At 34.7% G+C, this 21450-nt stretch overlaps 1 protein-coding gene across 4 annotated transcripts in view; it reads left to right on the top strand.

The window, feature by feature from the left end:
* DPYD (dihydropyrimidine dehydrogenase) overlaps positions 1-21450 on the top strand; it is a 790677-nt gene that overhangs the window by 18756 nt on the left and 750471 nt on the right. Inside the window, exon 1 of one of the 4 annotated variants that reach the window (XM_072834644.1) lies at positions 11389-11514. The exons of the other annotated variants lie outside the window; for them this stretch is intronic. The gene's annotated coding sequence lies outside the window, so the exon portion shown is untranslated. Of the gene's footprint in view, positions 1-11388; positions 11515-21450 lie in introns of those variants that run through there. 4 annotated transcript variants of the gene reach the window in all.

Here is a 21450-nt window from a genome sequence, read left to right as displayed (position 1 = left end):
CAATTTTGAATTAATTATGGTACATGGTGAATACTTAGAGGTATACATTGTATAATCATAACTTGTAATTTAGTTTATCAATTTTAAAATAACATACCTGCATAAAAACTATGGCCTAAAAATAATATACCTGCATAAAACAATTTGATAGTTTGATAACTTATTTCTTGAGTCAGGTTTTCTGCAGGAATTAAATTGCATTGAGTAGTTACAAAAAGTTCCTTTGTTATTACTCAAGCTCATCCAGGCCTTTTATTACCCATGGAAACTACTTTAGATTGCCTTGGAATTGTGAGTTCCTTCCATTATTATTAAGGTGTTATCATTGAAACATTATGATTACCTTACTGCCCAGTGCATCTTGTGGATAATCTCTGAATTATCCCATTGTTTTAATAATGTCATCTTTAAGTGTTATTTAATTCTTATCAATATAATGAAAACACACACAAATAAAAAATAAATAAATTAGGATGAGCTTTTGAGGAAAAGCAGCAGCATCTTTTACTACTCTTACCAGTGACATACTGATAAACAACTAACTGGGAGTTGAGAGAGGGTAATGAAGAGTAGGAAACCCTGATTTGTAGTGTTTGCTAATTTCTATGGGGTAAATACCTCCTTTGTGGCAGACTTTTCAGCCCTAAAAATGGAGAGTTTGGAAGAGGTTATAACTATCAGTTCTCCAGAACCCATTGGAGATAAGTCTAGCACACCAGTGACTTCTCTGTACTTTTTCTTTTCCCAGATGTTTTTTGAGAGGCAATACTTTGAGCTGTTTCTGTTTTAATTCTTCTGCTAGTATGATTCCAATTTGTATTTATCAGATTTTTGGATATTTTCCTTTTTTGTGTTTGGCCATTTGCCTAGCAGCTTTGGAAAAGTACATTTTTTTCTTTTTTTTAAAATATTTTTATTTATTTTTATTTATGAGAGAGAGAGAAAGAGAAAGAAGCAGAGATACAGGAAGAGGGAGAAGCAGACTCCATGCAGGGAGCCCGATGTGGGACTCGATCCTGGGACTTGATCCTGGGACTCGATCCTGGGACTCCAGGATCATGCCCTGGGCTGCAGGCAGGAGCTAAACCACTGAGCCACCCAGGGATCCCCAGGAAAAGTACATTTTTTAAAAGGCCACTTGAGGGGATCCCTGGGTGGCTCAGTGGTTTAGCGCCTGCCTTTGGCCCAGGGTGCGATCCTGGAGTCCCGGGATCGAGTCCCACATTGGGCTTCTGGCATGGAGCCTGCTTCTCCCTCTGCCTGTGTCTCTGCCTCTCTTTCTCTCTCTGTGTCTATTATGAATAAATAAAAAAAAATCTTTTTTTAAAAAAAAGGCCACTTGAAGTTTAAGATTTGAAAACAGTAGTTACTTGGATTTCTGGGTTCAATACTAGTTCAATTTAAGTGACCAAATAACGAATAGGCTTGAAAATGAAGAATAATAATGGATTATAAGATAGTACCAAGAAAAATTTCCCAAGGTATAATTTTGTTATAAAAGCTGTTATTGATACTAAACATATTGCTATATTAATAATAGAATTAATTTAATAAATACAGACACTTCCACAGCCTTGCCTATGTTAGATATACTTTTGCTACACTAATGTATTTGGCCTGTTTCAAGGTTCTGGTTCTAACAGTAGTTCTATTTGGAGTTGACTCACAAATTGTAAGAAATACCATTTAGATATTCTTTTTTTTTTTTTTTTTTGATATTCTTTTTTTTTAAAGTTATCAAATGCTCCATCTAGTTCCATAACCTGTGATTTTAGGATGGTCAAATTTCACTTTAATTAAAACTTTTTTTTACTCTTTCCAATAAAAATACGTTATGTATTCATAATATATATTCATGAATATTCAAAATCTTCATTGTAACAAATTTTAATGTAAAAGAAATCTGAGATACTGCATTCTTTGTGATGTTAAACAAATTATATCTAGTCCTTTGAGTCATTTCACTTCATAGTAACTACTACAATAAATCTGTTAATCATCTAGCCTTTGCTTCCTTAAATGTTAGTGTGTAAATAGCACAAATGTTACTCAAAACCAATCCTGCTATGCAATTATGTAGCAAACTTGTTAATTTCCATCACAGAAAGTCTTCCATTAAGTCAAATTATCTTCCATGCCAGCACAATAACCTTAATTACAACCTAATATCTATCATCCTTGAGAAAAATGTTTATACCTTTGAACAAGTTTAAGAACCAGCAAGGCTTATAGAAAGTATGGACCTATATAGTGATGGGAAATGCCTTTTATTAAACACCTGGAAGTTATTACAGTTATTTAGATAGAAATAGGGAATAATAGCTGATTGTTTCCTAGTGGTATGCCCTATTTAAGGAAAGTCTTAAAAGGTAAATGGTTCTGCTTAGTATGTTCCTTTTATAAAATATTCTATGAATAAAATAATAAAGAAGACTCACTAGAAGCTGAATGCTACTAATTTGATGAAATTATTAGTCAGTGCACAGCAATGTAACTCTTCTTAAAATTTATTTTCAGTATGAATCTGTAAAATGACAGCTGAAGAGTAAGAAGCTTTGTATTGAAAGTGATGGTGATAATTTACTCATCTTGAGATGAAGAGTATTTCAGTGCAATGGAAAACTTTCAATGCTTAAAAAATTGTTTTAAATATAGGGATCATGTAATTTTTCCTATTGAAATAAAAGAAATATAGCTTTATCCCATAAATCTGAAACACTGAACTTCTGACCTATTATGCCTCTTTCTGGTCTTAGTATTTATATATCTCCTGGTTCTTGCTTCATTTCTGCTTTAGATATGATTTCCAATGAAAAGTGGGGTCAGACATGATGTGAAATAGTAGACAATGCAAAATATTTGGGAGCATGTTTGTAGTAATATTTTGTATGAGTGTGGTGATGTAATGGAGTCAGGAGACTTTGTCCTGATCTTTACTGTCTTTTACTTGGGTTGTCCTTTCACTGTACAACATTCATCCATAAAAGGAGGCCCCTTATTGCTCTAACATCCTAAGGAGGTACAGTTTGATTCATTGTGAGTATTCTTTATGCCTCTTACAAGGTACTGAAGATAATGCTATGAATCATAGCCAGTCATTATACTCTATAAGCTCAAAGTCTAGTGGGACAGACAGGCACAAATACAAAAATTTTAGACAGTGTAGATTTCATTTGGAATACAGGATCTAATAATGTATATAAAAATATTTTGTTCATTTTAGGTATCAAGCTTATTATTTCTGTTATTTTTTTATTTTTTATTTTTTTTTAAATTTTTATTTATTTATGATAGTCACACACACAGAGAGAGAGAGGCAGAGACACAGGCAGAGGGAGAAGCAGGCTCCATGCAGGGAGCCCGATGTGGGATTCGATCCCGGGTCTCCAGGATCGCACCCTGGGCCAAAGGCAGGCGCTAAACCGCTGCGCCACCCAGGGATCCCTTATTTCTGTTATAATGAAAGTAGTGTTACTTGGCATTTTTGAATTATAAACTGTATTTTTGGTACCAGAGCATCTGTGATTTCTTCACAATTAAGGAAGAATCTTAGCTTTTCGGATAACATGTCTGGACTTAATTCAAATCCCACAATTGAAAGGCACTGAAACATGCTATATTTCACTATCAATTTTTTTTTAGCCTTTATATCATTTGTAAATGACATCAGTGTTCAAGTGATATGCCAAAAAATATTGAAATTTTTTTCTAAGCTGGTTCTCTATCCCAACTTTTTATTTTCTGTGATTACCAATTATAGTTATCAATGTATCTTGTAAACACCAAATTGTTGACAAGGAGGGACATTTATTTCTCTGTCTCTTCACAACCTATATTTATTGTCATCAAGTCCTACTAGAGCTTCCTTAACAATATTTCTAAGATTTGCTTGTTTTTCTTTCTTTATTTATTTTTTTTAGACAATTTTTAAAAATTTTTTAATTTATTTATGATAGTCACACAGAGAGAGAGAGAGAGAGAGAGGCAGAGACACAGGCAGAGGGAGAAGCAGACTCCATGCACCGGGAGCCCGATGTGGGATTCGATCCCGGGTCTCCAGGATCACACCCTGGGCCAAAGGCAGGCGCTAAACCGCTGCACCACCCAGGGATCCCGTTTTTCTTTATTTAAATAAACACTTCATAACCAATGTGTATCAGGCAGTTTGTCAGATGCTGTGGCTAATAGATAGATGATAGACTTGTCTTTAAGGCTGACTCAATTCAGGTCTTGTTTATACTGTATCTGCCCAGTGCAAAATTGATTTCAGACTTCATAATGAATATACAGCAGTCCTTGAGTTATATACATTAAAATAAATATGAAGCTGTCATTATTGCTGCCCATGGAGGAAGTACAGAATAGTGATTAACATATAGAGTCTGAAGTCAACAAATGTGGATTAGAATCTCTGTCACTTCTTCAGTTTTCTCATGATTTTGTTTTATCTATAAACTGGCAATAACAATACCAATGCTATCATAGGATTGTTGTGATGATCAAATTGAAAAAACACAAAAGCGTCTGGTATACTGAAAGCCATAATTCAACATCAGCAATTATAAACAGGTATCCAGTGCAAGAACATTAGAAAAATGTGTCTAAATATTTTTGTTTTTTCAAATAAGAGGCATTATACAATTTTGAGAAAAAGGAGTTAAACTGTCTTCTTGTTTGAAATATGTATAAGGTTAGAACAAATTCTGAATTCAAGTCAGAGAATATTGATAGAGATGGGTATATCTTGAGAGCACAGAAGTGTATTATCTGCTACAGCCTGGTAGAAAGGGTTTAACACAGCCTTTTTGGGAGTGTGGATGGAAGGGAGGGAGTTATGTACAAGGGATAGTTATGGAAAGTTTCCAGAATACAGTTTGTAAAGGAACATTGGGTAAATTTTTATTCACATCATTGTGCCACATTGTAAAAAATTCATGTCAGTTAAAGTGGTGAAAGCTATTAGCACTCAATCAATGGAGATTAAAATGAATCATTTTTTTTCTATGGTGGCACAACAAAATTTCCATTGATCATTTTTTGAAATGAGTAATTTTTGGTTTAGGATTTTTGACATTTTGATGGATTTCAAGAAAAATACTAACTTATGCTGATGTGATTTCCCATTTGTCTTTTAAGTACATAAGCCAAATGCTTTCATTTTGACATTTATATACACTCTGGCTCTGAATATTTTCCCTTGTTGATTGGACTATCAGTGCTTCCCACACCTAGTTGGCCACCAGAATCACCTTGGGCACTGTAAGAACCAGATTATGAGGCATTTAATAGAAAAAAAATAATGGAATTGGCTTAAACAAGGCAGTAATTTATTTCTTCCTGATGTAAAAAAGTCTAGAGATATGGAGTATAGGGAATGCAACACCTTTTTCTTGTCAATAGGTTTCTATCTTTTCCTACTGATATTCTCAAGTCCATTCCATTGTTCAAGTTGGAAGCCAGAGCTCAAAAAGAAAGAAGGAAGGGAAAAAGAAGGGTGTATCTCTCCCTTTAATGAGACTTCCCAGAAGATCCAGACTTCCAAATATATCTTACTGGCTGGCACTTAGTTGAATATAAAAGTGAGTGGAGATATTGCCATTTTGAGAACTTTTCTGTATTTTTTGTCAAGGTGCTTTACAAACGTAAGTTGCGTAGGAAAGAGTGGCTGTTAAAATATGGTACTTATGTCTTTACTTCTACTCAAGATGGAGTAATAGGAAATGGATTTACATTTTGTTTTTGGGGTCCCTGGGGCCACTCTCAGTCTCCTTACTCAAAAGAAGTACTCAAAGAACTCCAAAGTTTTTATATTCATGGTTACAGTTTATTACAATGAAGGATAGATGAGAGTCAACAAAGAGCAAAGGCACAGGTCAAAACCTAGAAGAAATCAGGCACAAGCTTCTATGTATTCTGTCTCGATGGAATTATATGGGACATACTTAATTCTTTAAGCAACAATATGTGACATGAATGGAGTATTCCAGCAAGGAAGGCTGACCTGACCCAAGCCTTAGTGTCCAAGGTTTTTATTGGACATGAGTTATGTAGGTATGTAGTGCTGACTTCAGTTACTTCAAGCTTTAGACCACCAGTGAAAAATCAGGTGTTCATGTGATTAAACTTCCTAGTCAGTTGGTATGTCATCATCCAAGGCCTCAGGCACACAAAAACACTTCTGACGGACAGAATGTTCCATGAGTGGTTCAAGGGCCACTTCTGAAATAGGAATGTGCAGGACTTGAGCAACTCAGACCTATCGAATTAACCCTTTTATGAATACGTTTCTACCTGAAACAATGAAAAATATATGAAATATATAAAACAATAGTTTTCAAGACATTAACTATCAGGCAAAATATAGTGACCCCTGAGAGATAAAACAAGTGAAGAGAGCTCCAATATTTTCCCAGCATACTATCTCGAGTTTATAGGCTTCAGCTCAGGAAATGGAACTCACACAGAGCCTGGTGGACTTTTTCTGTTGAGAGGACAGAGCTGAGAGTCTGGGGAGACCAAGGCAGCTAGAGTTTATAGAATATAATAATAGGAGAGAGCTGCTCAGAGAGAAACCCAGAGATTTCTAAAAGGTTGCCAGTGAATTTTCCAAGGCAGTGAATAGCCCATGCATCTGAGAAAAATGACCCAAAGTTAGGTGAAGAAAAATCTGAGGTAACTAGAAGGAATAGTACCTGACATTCACATTGGTCTGGGAATAGAGCCTGCTCCCACCAGCCAGATTGAAAAACTTTGTGATTATCAGGACAGTGGGTTCTCAGAAGTTTCATGTCTAAGCAGTGGACAATAATTAAATCCTAAAGCAAATGCTGCTCAAGTACCATCTCACAAGTCTTAAAGCAAAACCTGGAAAGACCAAACTATTTCCACATAGCTCAACCATATGTTAGACAAAATTTAAAAATATTTATAGGTATACAAAAACATCCCCCACCCAATAAGGTAAAATGTGCAATACCTGACATTAAATTAAAGATTAAATTAAAGATTTGTCAGCCATCTTTGAAAAGAAGTATAAAAATGAAACGCATAGTCTATATAAAAATCAACAAACTGAACCAAATTCAAAACTGACAAAATTGATGCAGATGTTAGAATTAGCAGAGGCCATTAAAGCAGTGATGGCTGTATTCTATATGTTCAAAATATTAAATAGAGACATAGAAGAGAGAAGATCCAAACTGAACTTTTAGAAATGGCAACTACAATGTCTAAGATAAAAAAATACACTGGATAAAATTTAAAAATAGATTAGATATTATAGAAGAAAAGATATGAACATGAAGACATGGCAGTAGTAGCTATCCAAAATGAAACACAGAAAAAAAGAAAAGAGTATCAGTGAGATGTGGGACAGCTTCAAGTGGCCTAATATACATGTAAATGGAATCTGCCAAGGAGAGAAAAGGTGGGGGGAGGGGACAGAAAACACATTTGAAAATAAATCCATTTTAGGTCAAAGAAGACCAACGAATCCCAAGCAGAAGAAACATGAACAAAATTATACTGAGGCACATCATTATCAGATTGTTCAAAGCCAGTGGTAAAGTGAAAATCTTCAAAACAACCAGAGGGAAAAAAAAGCATACTACATACAGAACAAAAAAAAGACAAAACCAAATTTCTTCTTGTTAACAATGCAAGTGAAAAGACAGAAAGTAAGATTTAAAATACCAGGAAGAAAAAAATAAAGCAAAAACTCTCAAAGGAATTCTATATCAGTGAAAATAGTGCTGAAAAACAAAGATGGGGGCACTGGGGTGGCTCAGTTGGTTGTCTGACTTTTGATTCCTGCTCAGGTCATGATCTCAGGGTGCTAAGATCGAGCCCCAGCTGGGACTTGGTGCTCAGCATAGTCTGATTAAGATTCTCTGTGTCTCCTTTGTCCATGCCCCCCGCCCCCCGCCGCTTATGCATACTCTTTCAAAACAAAACAAACTGAAAAAAATAAAGGTGTAAAAAGACTTTCAGAATTTGAAAGAAATTATCAACAGTAGACCTGCACAGAAATGTTGAAGGAAGTCATGTCCTTCAGACGGAAGATGATAGCAGGTGAAAATACCGATTTTCACCAAGTAATACAAAACTACAAAAATGTTAACTACATGGGTAAATGTATAATTTTTAATTATTATGTCTCATTAGAAAGTAATCGACTAAAGAATACATACCGTGTGTTTATAACATGTAAGAGTAAAATGCAACATGGATAAACCTTGAAATACTGTGCTAAATGAAAAAAATAAGTTATGAAAGACCACATGCTATGTGATCCTGTTTATATGACATGCTTAGAATAGGCAAGTCCATAGCAGGAAAACAACTGAATTAAATATGGGAGAAGTACCCATATAGACATTTCTCAAAAGAGGACATACAAATGGCCAGTGGGAATATGAAAATGTGTTCAACATCTCTAATCAGTGAAATGTAAATCAAAATCACGAGATGTGACTTTGTACCTGTTAAGATAGCTATTATCAAAAAGAAGATAACAAATGTTGGTGAATATGTGGAGACAGGAACCTTTGTGCACTGTTGGTGCGAATGTAAATTGGTACAGCCATTATGAAAGTGTATGGAGGTTTCTAAAAAATTAAAAATGGGACTACCAAATGACTCAAAAATCCCATTCCTGGGTATATTTCTAAAGGATAGAAATCAGTATCTGAAGATATACCTGCATACCCATGTTCATTCAGCACTATTTATAATAGCCAAGATATAGAAACAACTTAAGCATAAATCAATGGATGAATGGATAAAGAAAGGCAGGCATACACACACACACAGATAAACACACAGAAGAATATTATTTAACCATAAAAAAGAAGGAAATGCTGTTTTCTGTGACAAAATGGATGAATCTGGAGGGCATTATGCTAAATGAAATAACAGGCACAAAAATACAAACAACTGCATGATACCACCTTTTTTTTTTTTTTTTTTTGCATGATACCACTTAACACAGAATCCAATCAAGTCAAATTCATAGAAGCAGAGAGTAGGATAGTGGTTTGCAGGGGTAGGGGGCAGAGGAAATGGAGAGATCATGGTCAAAGAGTATAAAGGTTTCAGTTATACAGAATGGAGAAGTTCTAGAGATCTAATATGTACAGCATGGTGACTATAGTTGGTAGTACTATATTGTATATTTGAAATATATGTAATTTTTATTTATCAATTATATATCAGTAAACCTGTGAAAAGGGGATAGACATATCTGTAGAGTCAGAAAGTAGATAAATGGTTCCCCAAAGATGAGAATTCAGGGGAAATGGGAAGTAACTGCTAATGGGTATGAATTTGTAGGGTGCATTGATGAAATGCTCTAAAAGGTATTACAATGCTGGTGGCATAACTCCAAATATACTAAAAGACATTGAATTGTATATTTCAAGTGAGTAAATTATGTGGGGAATTGTATCTCAGTAAAGCTAGTGTAAAGATACTTGAGGAGTCCCTGAGTGGCTTACTTGGTTAAGTATTCACCTCTTTTTTTTTTTTTTTTTTTTTAATTTTTTTTTTATTTGAGTACTTAAACTTCATTGTGTCTTGTGACCTTATAGGGTTATACCCTTACCTTCTTTTCCTTTTTGTCTGAGGCTGAAATGTTGTTTTTATTTTAGTATATCATGGGAAAACATTAAAGAATAGATGCATGGTCAAAAAAAAAAAAAAAAAAAAGTATTCACCTCTTGATTTCAGCTCAGGTCATGATCTCACCATCGTGAGACCGAGCCCTTCTTTGGGGTTTGTGCTGGGTGTGGAGCCTGCTTGTGATTCTTTCTCTCTCTCTCCCTGTGCCCCTCCCTTTCTCTGTAATTAAAAAAAATTAGTTGAAAAAAAAGGCAGAAAATATGAAAAAAAAATTAAAATGTCTAACAAAGCACAAAAGAGAAATATTGGGCAGTGTGGTCTTCATCTGAAACTTGGTATGAGCAGAGACTTATTGCAACGAAGACTCAATGGGTAGCTGAACTTTTCTCTTTTTGTCCCTCTTAGACTGAAGATATACATGTGTTCCTCTGTGAAGTATTTATGCCCTTTTCCTATTTTTTTTGGCATTTTCTTGTTTTCTTGTTAATTTATGTAAGTGTAGTATATATATATATAAAAGAGACTAAACCTTTGTTCCCCCCACAAATTTATATCCATTAACATTCACTTCCCATTTCTCCCAAGTCAAGTAGTATTTAATTATAAAGGCTGATTAGCAGAAGAGGCATCATTTTTTTAAAAAATATCTTGCTTTAGGTTTAAACTTAAATTATTTAAAGTGAGATATTGATGCCCCTAAGTTGGAATTGCTAGGTCATGTTTGTTAAAGAATTGAAATATCGGGCTGCCCGGGTGGCTCAGTGGTTTAGCGCCACCTTCAACCCAGGTCGTGATCCTGGAGACCCGGGATCGAGTCCCGCGTCAGGCTCCCTGCATGGAGCCTGCTTCTCCCTCTGCCTGTGTCTCTGCCTCTCTCAATCTTCTCTGTGTGTTCTCATGAATAAATAAATAAAATCTTAAAAAAAAAAAAATTGAAATATCTTGATCGACTTTATACTGAATATTTTCCACTCCCTAATACTATTACTTTTTAAATTGAGACCATTCTCTGTAGGCATTCAAAGGGCATTAATTAAGAATACAAGATATCATTTATTAATAGAACATAAGTAGCTTCCATAGTAATTATATACAGGAATTTTATATTAAAATATTATTTAATATACAGGGTTATTTCTAATAGAACTTATTTCTTTTCTTTTTTAAAAAAATATTTATTCATAAGAGACACAGAGAGAGCGAGACTCTGTAGGTATAGGTAAACTCCACTGTAGACAGACTGTAATTTCACTTTTCTCTTTCTGCTGTAGGTATTGTCCAGCTTTTTATTGCTGCAAATAACATCATATTTTCTCTTAATGGAAATTGTTTAAAGGATCTCCTTTTTATTTTAAAGATTTCCACATATATTTTTTAAAACATAAATATATCCTTTAAATTTAGCCTTTCCTAGACTCACCTTCAGACTTCACAGCACCTTGCAGTACTCCACGAACATACTCAAATCACTTCATTTTTATTTTGTCCTGTTTGTTGCATTCAGTGGTCTGCAGCCTCTTTGTTCTAGGGACCATGTCTTTGTCATGTTGGAGATGCCTGTGTTGCATAATAAAATCCAAAATTTTGTCCTGAGAACAGTTGAAGAATGAATAAGAACAAGTAATTCATTTGTTTTCTTGTCAGAACTTGTTGCTGACTTTTTATTACCACAGATTTCAAGGTTCAGTTTGAAGTGTTTCACTGCTGCTTCAGCAAGTGAGTTGCATGATTAAGCCTTTCCGTAAAAGTGAGGAAAACACCGACTTCTCATTTTGGAGAAGTTAATGATTATATGGCTTAAAATTTGTGTAACTGCTGACGAGTACTGAATGGTGTTCTCTTTATCCTCTGCAATAGAATGAACACAAAGAAGAAAACAGAATTCTATTTGATTTGGCAAGTATCAACATCCTTCTGTTCTCCAGTGGAAGTTTCTTGCTGCCTTTTGTTATTATTGTTTTGCTAAGAAAATGTTTTCATTAAAGATTTTTTTGTTGTTGCAAATTTTCACTAATGAAGTATGCTTGGTATTGAGGACAGGGGGATATTAAAATATATCCTCACTTTTGAGGTTTTTAGTGAGCATTTTGATGGGAGAGGACATGTATATTAATGATTACTAATATCATATTATATCAAATGAATGACTGTGGCATTAGATTCTGTAAATGTTTATGGATGCAATCTAAGTAGAGGGAGGGACAGTGCTTCTAAAATTTTAGAAAATAGTTCTTAGAACTTAAAATTTAGCATCTAAACTAGCATAAATTGGGTGTATCCCAAATACAGAGAGTGATAGGAGCAGAGGTATGGATATAGGAATGTCCATACATAGACTCAATAAACAGCACATAAGTAAGGGGCCCCTGGGTGGCTCAGCCAGTCAAGCACTGGACTCTTGATCTTAGCTAAGGTCTTGATCTCAGGATTGTGAGTTCAAGCCCTGTGTTGAGCTCCAGGCTGGATGTGGAGCCTGCTTAAAAAACAACAGCGTCAAAAAAAAAAACAAAAAACAAAAAACAAAACATACATATAGGTGAGGTGGAGATGTGTTGGAATGGTAGGTGGGTATGAGACTGAATAGTAAGTTTTTATTGGCATTATGTATATAAATGAGAGCCATTTAAGCTTTGTGTGTGCATGTGTGCATGTGTACACATAATTTATATGTGTGTATGGAGGCTGTCATATAAGAAAGAAGAAAGCACAGACTTGAGGTGGATAATTTAATGAGAATATTATTATAATGCAAGCCTTCTGCATAAGGATCTGCAGTAGATTAGAAAATTAGAAAATACAAAAGACAGGCTAGATGTGACTAACATTGACTAGCATTATTTGAATTTAAGGAACAAAAGAAGTAGTAGTTATGGATTGGCAATGCATTGTTTTTGATATTAAGAAATTGAGACACTGATAGAACATGCAAGTGGGTTATTTGACATCCAATGAAATGGATGATAATAGATCAAGGTTGAGATCTCAGGGTTTAGAATATAGATATAAAGCTCACATTTAGAAAAGTAATCATTAGTCAAAGGCCGATAGTAGAGGTCCAAAAAGCCTTCGTGGTCAAGAGGGGAAATGAAAAGTACAAAAATAAAAATAGTGAATAGGAAGAGTGGTCTTAATGCCATGACATCATGGACCAAAGCAGATGAGTTTCTGGATAGAGGAGTGAATTAACAATATTGAATACTGTGCAGAAGTTATGGAGAGTTGAGAATTAAACTAAGACTCTTAGCATAATAATATGAGTGTTTTCACATGTTTCATTTTCTTGGTTATAGTCCAACTTCCTAAATCATCATATACTCTTTGTTCCATTCTTACCTTTCTCAAAAGAGAAAGTATCTTATAGTAATCCTTCATACTAATAAATCAAAAAAATTCATAGATCTTTAAAAAATTCATTTTCTTATTTCTGATGTAAATCACTTACTAGCCCATATAGATAAAGGGCAACTAGTCAGTACTTGATTTATTACATTTTGTGAACCTGAGAATCATGGCACTTGCTCAGTTTACTAGTTTAAAAAAAAAATCAAAACTCAGGCAAGATCCTACTTCCTTATTTATTCTTAAGTTTTGTTTTCCAGTTTTTCTGTATGTTGGTCACTAGTGCTTTATCTTTGGCATGCTGGTATGCACTTAACCTCTCTTGAACTAAAAATGACCCTTGGTCTTGTAAACACAGATCTTTTGAAAACCAGTATATCTTATCCACAAAAGTAAGTGGATTACAGATAAATCATAGTAGTTTTCATATTAATTAAAAAGACTCTGTAAGGCTGATTTTACTTTGAGACAATTTTTGTAAAGCAAGATTTAGGATAAAATAATTATTCTTGAATGAAAAAAGCATAAACTCTAGAATATGAACTTTCATAATTACCCAGTGAACTGGTGAATTTTTTCTTTTATGGTACTGTAATAATCCTTATAAGTTTTCTCCCTTCATAATATTATCTTGGATTTCTGCATATAGATTCATATATATATTCAGTTCTTGCCAACATAAGATGCTATTTTAGCATGGATTTTCATAATTATGCCTTTTCCAAATGTTGGTTTTCATTTAAATATATAATGCATGGATATTTTGTAACATTATATCAAATAGTTTATGGTTAAAGTAGTGAAATTTTTGAAGGAAATAGCTGTAGTGTAGGTTCTTATTTTTTTCTATTTTTGACATCACATGGTGTTTGCACATGATACTTGATTTTCACTTTTTGTACTAAAAATATATGTAGAGTATATAAATTAGGATATATATTATTAATGCTTTGCTGTTCATATGCCTTAAAGAATAAAATAGGATACCTAATGGCTATTGTTAATTTCTTCATTAATGTGGTTTTTATTTTATTTTATTTTATTTTTTTTATTTTTTTTTAATTTATTTATGATAGGCACACAGTGAGAGAGAGAGAGGGAGAGAGAGAGGCAGAGGGAGAAGCAGGCTCCATGCACCGGGAGCCTGACGTGGGATTCGATCCTGGGTCTCCAGGATCGCGCCCTGGGCCAAAGGCAGGCGCTAAACCGCTGCGCCACCCAGGGATCCCTGGTTTTTATTTTATTAAAAAAAATTAAGTAATGCTGTATAATACTGCTTTTGTTTATTTTGAAGTATCTTTTTTTCTTTTTTTTTTTAAGTATACTTGATGTATTAGTTTCAGGTGCAGAACATAGTGATTGTACAAGTCTATATGTTATGCTATGCTCACCCCAAGTATAGCTAACATCTGTCACCATACAAGACTATTAGAATACCATTAACTATATTCTCTATGCTGTACCTTTCATCCCTGACTTAATTGTTCATAACTGGGAGCTTGTGTCTCCCACTGTCCTTTATCCATTTTGCTTATTCCCTCACACCCGTGAAGTTTCTTTTTAATAAAATAAAGGTGTAAACTCGATGTGGTACTGTTTGTAATCTTAAGATAAAGCTATCTTGTAAGTTAATGCCCAGTATTTATTTATAGCATTTGCACAGTTCCTCAGACAGTGGAGTTTTTTCCATGATGATTATGGACTATATGTCTGTGTCCCTCTTAAATTTTATGTTTCGAAGCCTTGACTTTCAGTTGATATTAGTCGGAGATAGGGCCTTTGAGATATAATTAGGTTAGTTGGGGCCATGAGGCTGGGGCCTTCATACTGGGTTTAGTGCCTTTATAAGAAGAGACCCAAGAGAGCTCTCTGTCTCTCTGTGCCCTGTGAGGACAAAGAGAATAGGTGGCTCTCTGCAAACTAGGAAGTGGTCTCTCACTAGTACCTGAATAGGTCAGCACCTTGTTGGAACTAAGCCTCCAGAACTGAAAAAGAAATGTCTGTTGTTCAAATTACTCAGTCTGAGATTCTTTTTTTTTTTTTTTCTTTTAAGAAAGAGAGTGCATGCACAAGTGGGGTGGGGAGAAGGGATAGAGGGAGAAAGGGAAGCTTAATCTTAAGCAGGCTCCACACCCAGTACAGAACTCCATCTCATGACACTGAGATCACGACCTGAGCCAAAGTCAAGAGTCTGTTGCTTATCTAACTGAGCCATCCAGGCACCCTTCTGTAAGATTCTTTTGTAGCAACCCAAACTGACTAATACAGTGTCTAAGTCAGAATCAGTCACCACTTTTGGCATGCTCTCTCTTATATTAGGAATTTTAAGATTAATACCAGATGTATAAGTAATGGTTTCTGGGTTTAAGTTCTCAATCTTTTCTGAAAGACAATAAAAAGACATTTATTACAATTAGAGAACACTGAGGTGCCTGGTGTATGGTGTGTATTTTATAAGCAAAGGAAAGTCACATACTGGCAACAACTTCATGTGTCTAACCTTCCTGTGTTGAGTAAGAGTGGCATGATGAATGGGATGTTTTAAGATGCATAAACTATTTTATTTGTGTTAACTATTTGTTCAATAGAAATGAACAAATTCCCCAGGCAATATGACTAGCATTCTGAAGGGGCTCATTCATTTCTAGTTGATGAGTTTTTTGATGTTTTATAAATTCATCACTTTTGGTCTGACCTTTCTCTGGAAGGAACTGTAATATGAATTTACCCAAACATGTTGAGACCAAAGGTCCATGAGTTATATACTGTTGTATGTATTATAAAATGACATCTGCATTTCTATTTATATGTAGTGGATTTTAAAAACCTATATTTGAATTTCATGACCCTTCCACACTGCCATTTTAATTTGTGAAGAGCATATTGCATTTAGAGGCATCTCCTTTTGAAATTGTAGGCATAGGGCACAGATAAATTCAGAATCAATGATTTGGTTTCACCTGGATACAGCTGTTTTTTCTTACTGTTTCATTTATAGTTAACTTTTTACCTGTTTCCTTCATCTTTTTTAATACTCCTGTACTTAAAAAAAAATACTCCCTTGTATATATTCAAACTTGGAAGTAAAAGAACACGAATATACATTGGGTGAATGGAGCCTAAAATCTAGTTCTGTCACATACTAACTGACAACAGGTAGTAAGCACTCACAGCATGCACATTCTAGACAGTTTTATTTTATTTAATCCTCAGAACAACCAGTTTGAGGAAGGTACATTGCTAATGACCATTTTATTGTTGAAGAAAAAAAGGAATTGCAAAAATAGTAGAGCTAAGACTTAAGCCCAAGTTTAACATCAGACACTATGCATATTGCTTAGTGGATACTTAATAAAATGAAAGTTGTAAGATTTAGAACTGTCATAGACTCCTTCCTTCATTGATTATTTATTAACTGCAGTGACTTAGACATTGTGCATAAAGGGAAAATTGGCCTTTGTGTAGAGCTAGTAAAATGAAAAAGAAAAAAAAAAAAAAGAAAGTTAATTGTAAAGGTAGTTCAACCTAAAGGAAAAGAAGTCTAGAATAGATATTGGCCAAAGAATAGAAATGCATTAAAATATGATGATGATGATGATGATGATGATGATGATGATGATGATAAAGAAAATCTGAGAGTCCCTGACCAGGACTGAATAGCATAGATTTCCAGGGTTTTCAGACTTTAGACAAATTTGTCTCATGAGTGTGGGTATAGGAAGCAAAATGAAGCTGCATTCTCTCTTCTGCTTGCAACCCAGTAGGAGAGTGAATCATATCAGTTTTGAGATTATCCAAGAACCAAAGATGCCTTTGTAAGTTCCTAAAGATACTTAAACTCACACTACATTTTGACGATGGAAATTGGAAAGGGTGGGATAACTGGTTGAGATTGGGGCTTGTAAGCAAGAGACTTTTAAGTGACTGAGTAATGAAAAGTTCAGATCTTCATTGATCAACATTTGTTAGATTATTGCCTGGATGAAACAACAAATACTGAAAAAAAAAAGCACTAATCAATAGATAATTCTGTTTTCCTGTTAGTTGAGAATATTTATTGAGGAAAAAAATGGCAACACAATAAAATGTTTTACTGGAATGAAGATATTAATGCCAGTTGTTAAAAAAAATGAGAAAAACATGAGTTTTACTCTCATTTTTAAAATTTTTATCTGATGGAATGGGAAACAGACAACTTACAGAAGACTCAGAAAAAGCCATCAAAGACAAAATTTAAGCATAACTTAAATAAGTTCTCATTTACCAAGGTCAGCCTCTAAATCTAAAATGTCCAAATGTGTGTAACATGTTAATAGCTCAGCATTATAGTAATGGCCAGGATTGAAGAGGCAACATTTGCTTATAATTTAAAATATGAAGGGTGAGGGAAGCTTAATGATGCATTATGTTTCAATAACTGGTATTGTGATATAAAACAAAGCCACATTTTTAGAAAGAGGACATTTTGGCCAAGTGGCTTCCTGCAATTGGAATTCAAGCTCTCAAATACTACTACAGTTCCAGTATTTTTAGACTAAGACAATGTTTTTATTTGTAAAATGAGGGTCTGTGATTGTAGTCAATATGGGTTCCTCTTTGTACCTTCTGTGGCAGTATATAAAGACTCTCCTCAGATGCCAAATTCTAGTTTGTATGTTGTGGCATTCTTCCCAATATTTCCCAGAATACTGTTGATAGACAACACAGTGACAACACATAACCCTGATTTGGTCTCACATGTAAATCTGTGTCTGGATCATAGTCTATCATTTCTTAAACTAAAATTAGTGTATTGAAAATTTCTCAAATTCTGGTTTTTGTTTTTGTTTGTTTTGCCTCCAGAATCACCAGTACATTTTTATTGTGTTACTGAAAGTGATTGAGAAAGCCCAAGGTCAAATTCTTTGTATGGGAGAAAATCTCCTCTAAGTAATATGCCTTATATCTGAAAGGGTTAACAGGCCTCTTAAAGTGCTGAATTTATTGGGAGAGGGGACCCTGCAACCCTGTTTGGATCTAGCTTTGGTCATTTCTTAGGAAGAATGCAATTTAGAACTTTCTCGTATTACTCTGCCAGCTATTTAGTTATTGATGATATTGACTTTTAGTTTTAAAATGTCTTGCTTTGGAAAATTGTTTTGAACAGCCTTCTTACACTTATATTTTGAATTTTTATGTTATATCACTTTTCATTTGGGATATTAAGTCAAATTCTTGGTAACCATTCTCCACAATCCAATTTATTTTTATCCAAGATCCATTGAATTCAACTCACTGCCTTTTCCTAAAGGTTAACCCAATATTTCATGTTATGTTATACTTTCTACTTATGTTATGTAAAAGAAAAGTTACTGTGATAAGCAGCCAATAAATTGCATTCAGAATGTTTATTCTCAAAAATTACATTACTATGCTGACATAGATAAACATAATCATTTATCACAATATGGATTGTGAAGTAAAAGCTAAAATAAATGGAACCATCTTGCCCGTTACCCAGTTCTTTTTTTTTTTTTTCCCCTTTAAATGTTGGCCACAATATTTACCTTTAAAAAATGTCATCTTTTTATTTATCAGCTTGAATTAATGTAGGAGATTAGTAATGGTTCAAGGTTGAAAATGATAAAAAATACACATTTATTTTATAATAAAGTGTTTTCAACTTTTATGTATAGAAATGAGATTATATTTTTTATGTTGGCTTTTATTAATATGTTGTTTTGGCTTTATTTCATCATAAGGAATAAACCATTTAAAACTCATAGCTCTATTTGAAGTTTGTTTTTCAGAAAACCTAGACATCTGAATTGATGGATTTTGAAGAAATCTTATGTGTATTATGTATAGGAATTACTAAAAATAATCCTCATTTATATTGAGCTAATAAAGTAAGTCCCATTGATGTTTAGTAGAATAAAAACAGTGCACAATGATATCTGCTGAATGAAGAATTCAGTGACTATTATTTATTTCATAACAGCTTTTTTGAGGTATAATTCACATACCACACAATTTACTCACACAAAGTATAGAATTTAGAAGCTGTTAGTATATTTGTAGAGTTGTGTTGCCATCCCCACCATTAATTTCATCTCTCCAAAAGGAAACCATCTGCCCTTTGGCAATCACTTCATTTCCCCTTAATTCTCCAACCCTTGGGAAGCTCAGTTTACTTTCTGTCTCTACGTATTTGCCTATTCTGGACTTTTTATATAAATGAGATCATACAATATCTGCTTTTATAACTGGCTACTCAGCATAATTTTTACTATGTTCATCTATGTTGTTTGTGATTTTCCCAAATTTCTTTTTGTTATTGATATCTGATTCCATTCCATGTATGGTTTTGAAGAATTTATTGAGGCTTGTTTTATGTCCTAGCATTATGGTCTGTCATAGAGAATGTTTTGTGTACACCTGAGAAGAATGTGCATTCTGCTGTTAGTGAATGGAGTGTACTATGGATAAAGTTTTGTGTATGTTAAATCTGATACCTGTGCCCTCTGGAAGGAATTTCTGTTGTCCCCCTTTTTTTTCCTATTGTGGCACACACAATCCTGTTTCTTTGAATGTCTTGTGATTTTTTTAAATTAAGAACTGAACATTTTAGATAAAATATTATAGTGATTCTGGATATTAACTACCTCCTTTTCAAAGATGGGCCTTATTGGTGTTTGCCTATTAGTTTAGTGACTTGATGGACTATTTTTAGGAAGTCTGTTTCCCCCAAGGTGTGAACCTCCGATTGTATATGAATAGGGTGAAGTCTTGGGCCTATGCACAATAACTCTGGGATGCTATTGGTTTTATCAGGGCTCTATATGCCTTTTCTCTTTTTGTTGTTGTTGTTAAACTGCCCAAATCTGTTGGTATTACACCCAGCTCTTAGTTTCCAGTGATTGCTGGCTAATTGCTCTATTGTTTTTGACAGTACCCTGGGATATAAATTGCTCCACAGTGTGAGTCCATTAAATTTGGACACCTACAGGAATAGTTTTTGAAGGGAGTCTTTGAGATTTCTTGTAACCCTAGGGGAACTATCCTTTTTTTCCCCCAAACATTTTATTTTTTTTAAGATTTTATTTATTTATTTGAGAGAGAGAGAGAGAGAATGAGAATATGAGTGAACAAGCAGGAGGGCTGTTGAGTGAGAGGGAGAAGCAAGCTCCCCTCTGAGCAGGGAGCCCCATGCAGGGAGATCCCAGGATCCTGAGATCATGATCTGAACCAAAGGCAGAGGTTTAATTGACTGAGGCCCCTAGGTGCCCCTGGGAGAGCTGTTATTAACTATTTCTTTCCCTGGTTCTCTCTGGTAAACTGTATGCCTTATGATTTAGTTTAGTGTTGTCATGAAGTGATCACGCTCCTGTTAACTGTTTGCCATCAAACTATTGTTTTGGGAGTTCCCATAGGTTTGATTTTCCCTACATACTAATTCTAGTAAAGTCAGTTCCTTTGTGGGGAGAGGGGAGCTGTATGTTCTTATGGCATTACTCTTGCTCTGTGAAAAATCTCTGAGCCATAGCTAAAGAATTAGGGGTGGTTAGTGGCATGCTTTTTTTAAATTGACACTCTTGTTTTAGAGGCAAAGCATTAGTATAGACAATAGCTTCTGATCTCAGTTTGCTTCTCCTGGCATATTAACTCCCAAATTGTGAGCAAGTTGCAGTGAGGATGATCAGGACTCCAGGATAGTGGGCATACTGTTCCTCAGGTGAAGCCTCTGTTCTATGAGTCGGGGGCTAGATGAAGCAAGGGAGCTCCTGACTTCTCAGTTGCACGTTGTAGAGTTTAATTGCTGCATAGTAGGTGTGGGTAGGGGGGTGGGTGAGAAATGCTAATAGTTTTCCCTTCTCTGGGAAATCCCACAGCCTCACCTGGAAGCTAGAGGCAGATAGACCCTTGTGTTCTTGGCTGCACTCACCTGAGGTGGAATTTCTTTCATGCTGAGCTGGGAGCAGGGAGAGTGGGCATAGGTAGGCCATCCTTCAAAAGAACAGACCTTCACTATTCTTACCAAGTTTTAGTAGATTTTTCTTGGATAAATGTTTCTTCATTTGCTGTTTGACTTTAGGATGATTCCTGGAGATTTTAAATATTTTTATTTTTACTAATTTTATTGGTATGTTTGTTTTGCTCAGGAATTGATCTGCAGAGATCTTCATGCCACCATTCTAGAAGGCCTCTAGTGGTTTTCTTATAAATGATTGCTTAAGACAGGACTTTGAGGGGCACCTGGGTGGTTCAGTCAGTTAAGCATCTGCCTTTAGCTCAAATCATGATGCCTGGGTCCTGGGATTGAGCCCCATACTGGGCTCCCTGCTCAGTGGGGAATCCACTTCTTCCTCTTCCTCCTCTATTTCCCCCTGCTTGTGCTCTCTCTCTCAAATAAGAAAATAAAATCTTAAAAAAAAAAGACAGGATTTTGAAATTAATTCTTTATTGAGTTATTCAGGTGCCATTTAATGTATCTACACATGTGGTTAAAAAGGT

Source organism: Canis lupus, chromosome 8, assembly GCF_048164855.1.
Source record: "Canis lupus baileyi chromosome 8, mCanLup2.hap1, whole genome shotgun sequence".
NCBI lineage: Eukaryota > Metazoa > Chordata > Mammalia > Carnivora > Canidae > Canis > Canis lupus.
Note: the sequence above shows the minus strand (reverse complement) of the source record. Positions and strands in the feature narration are given on the sequence as shown.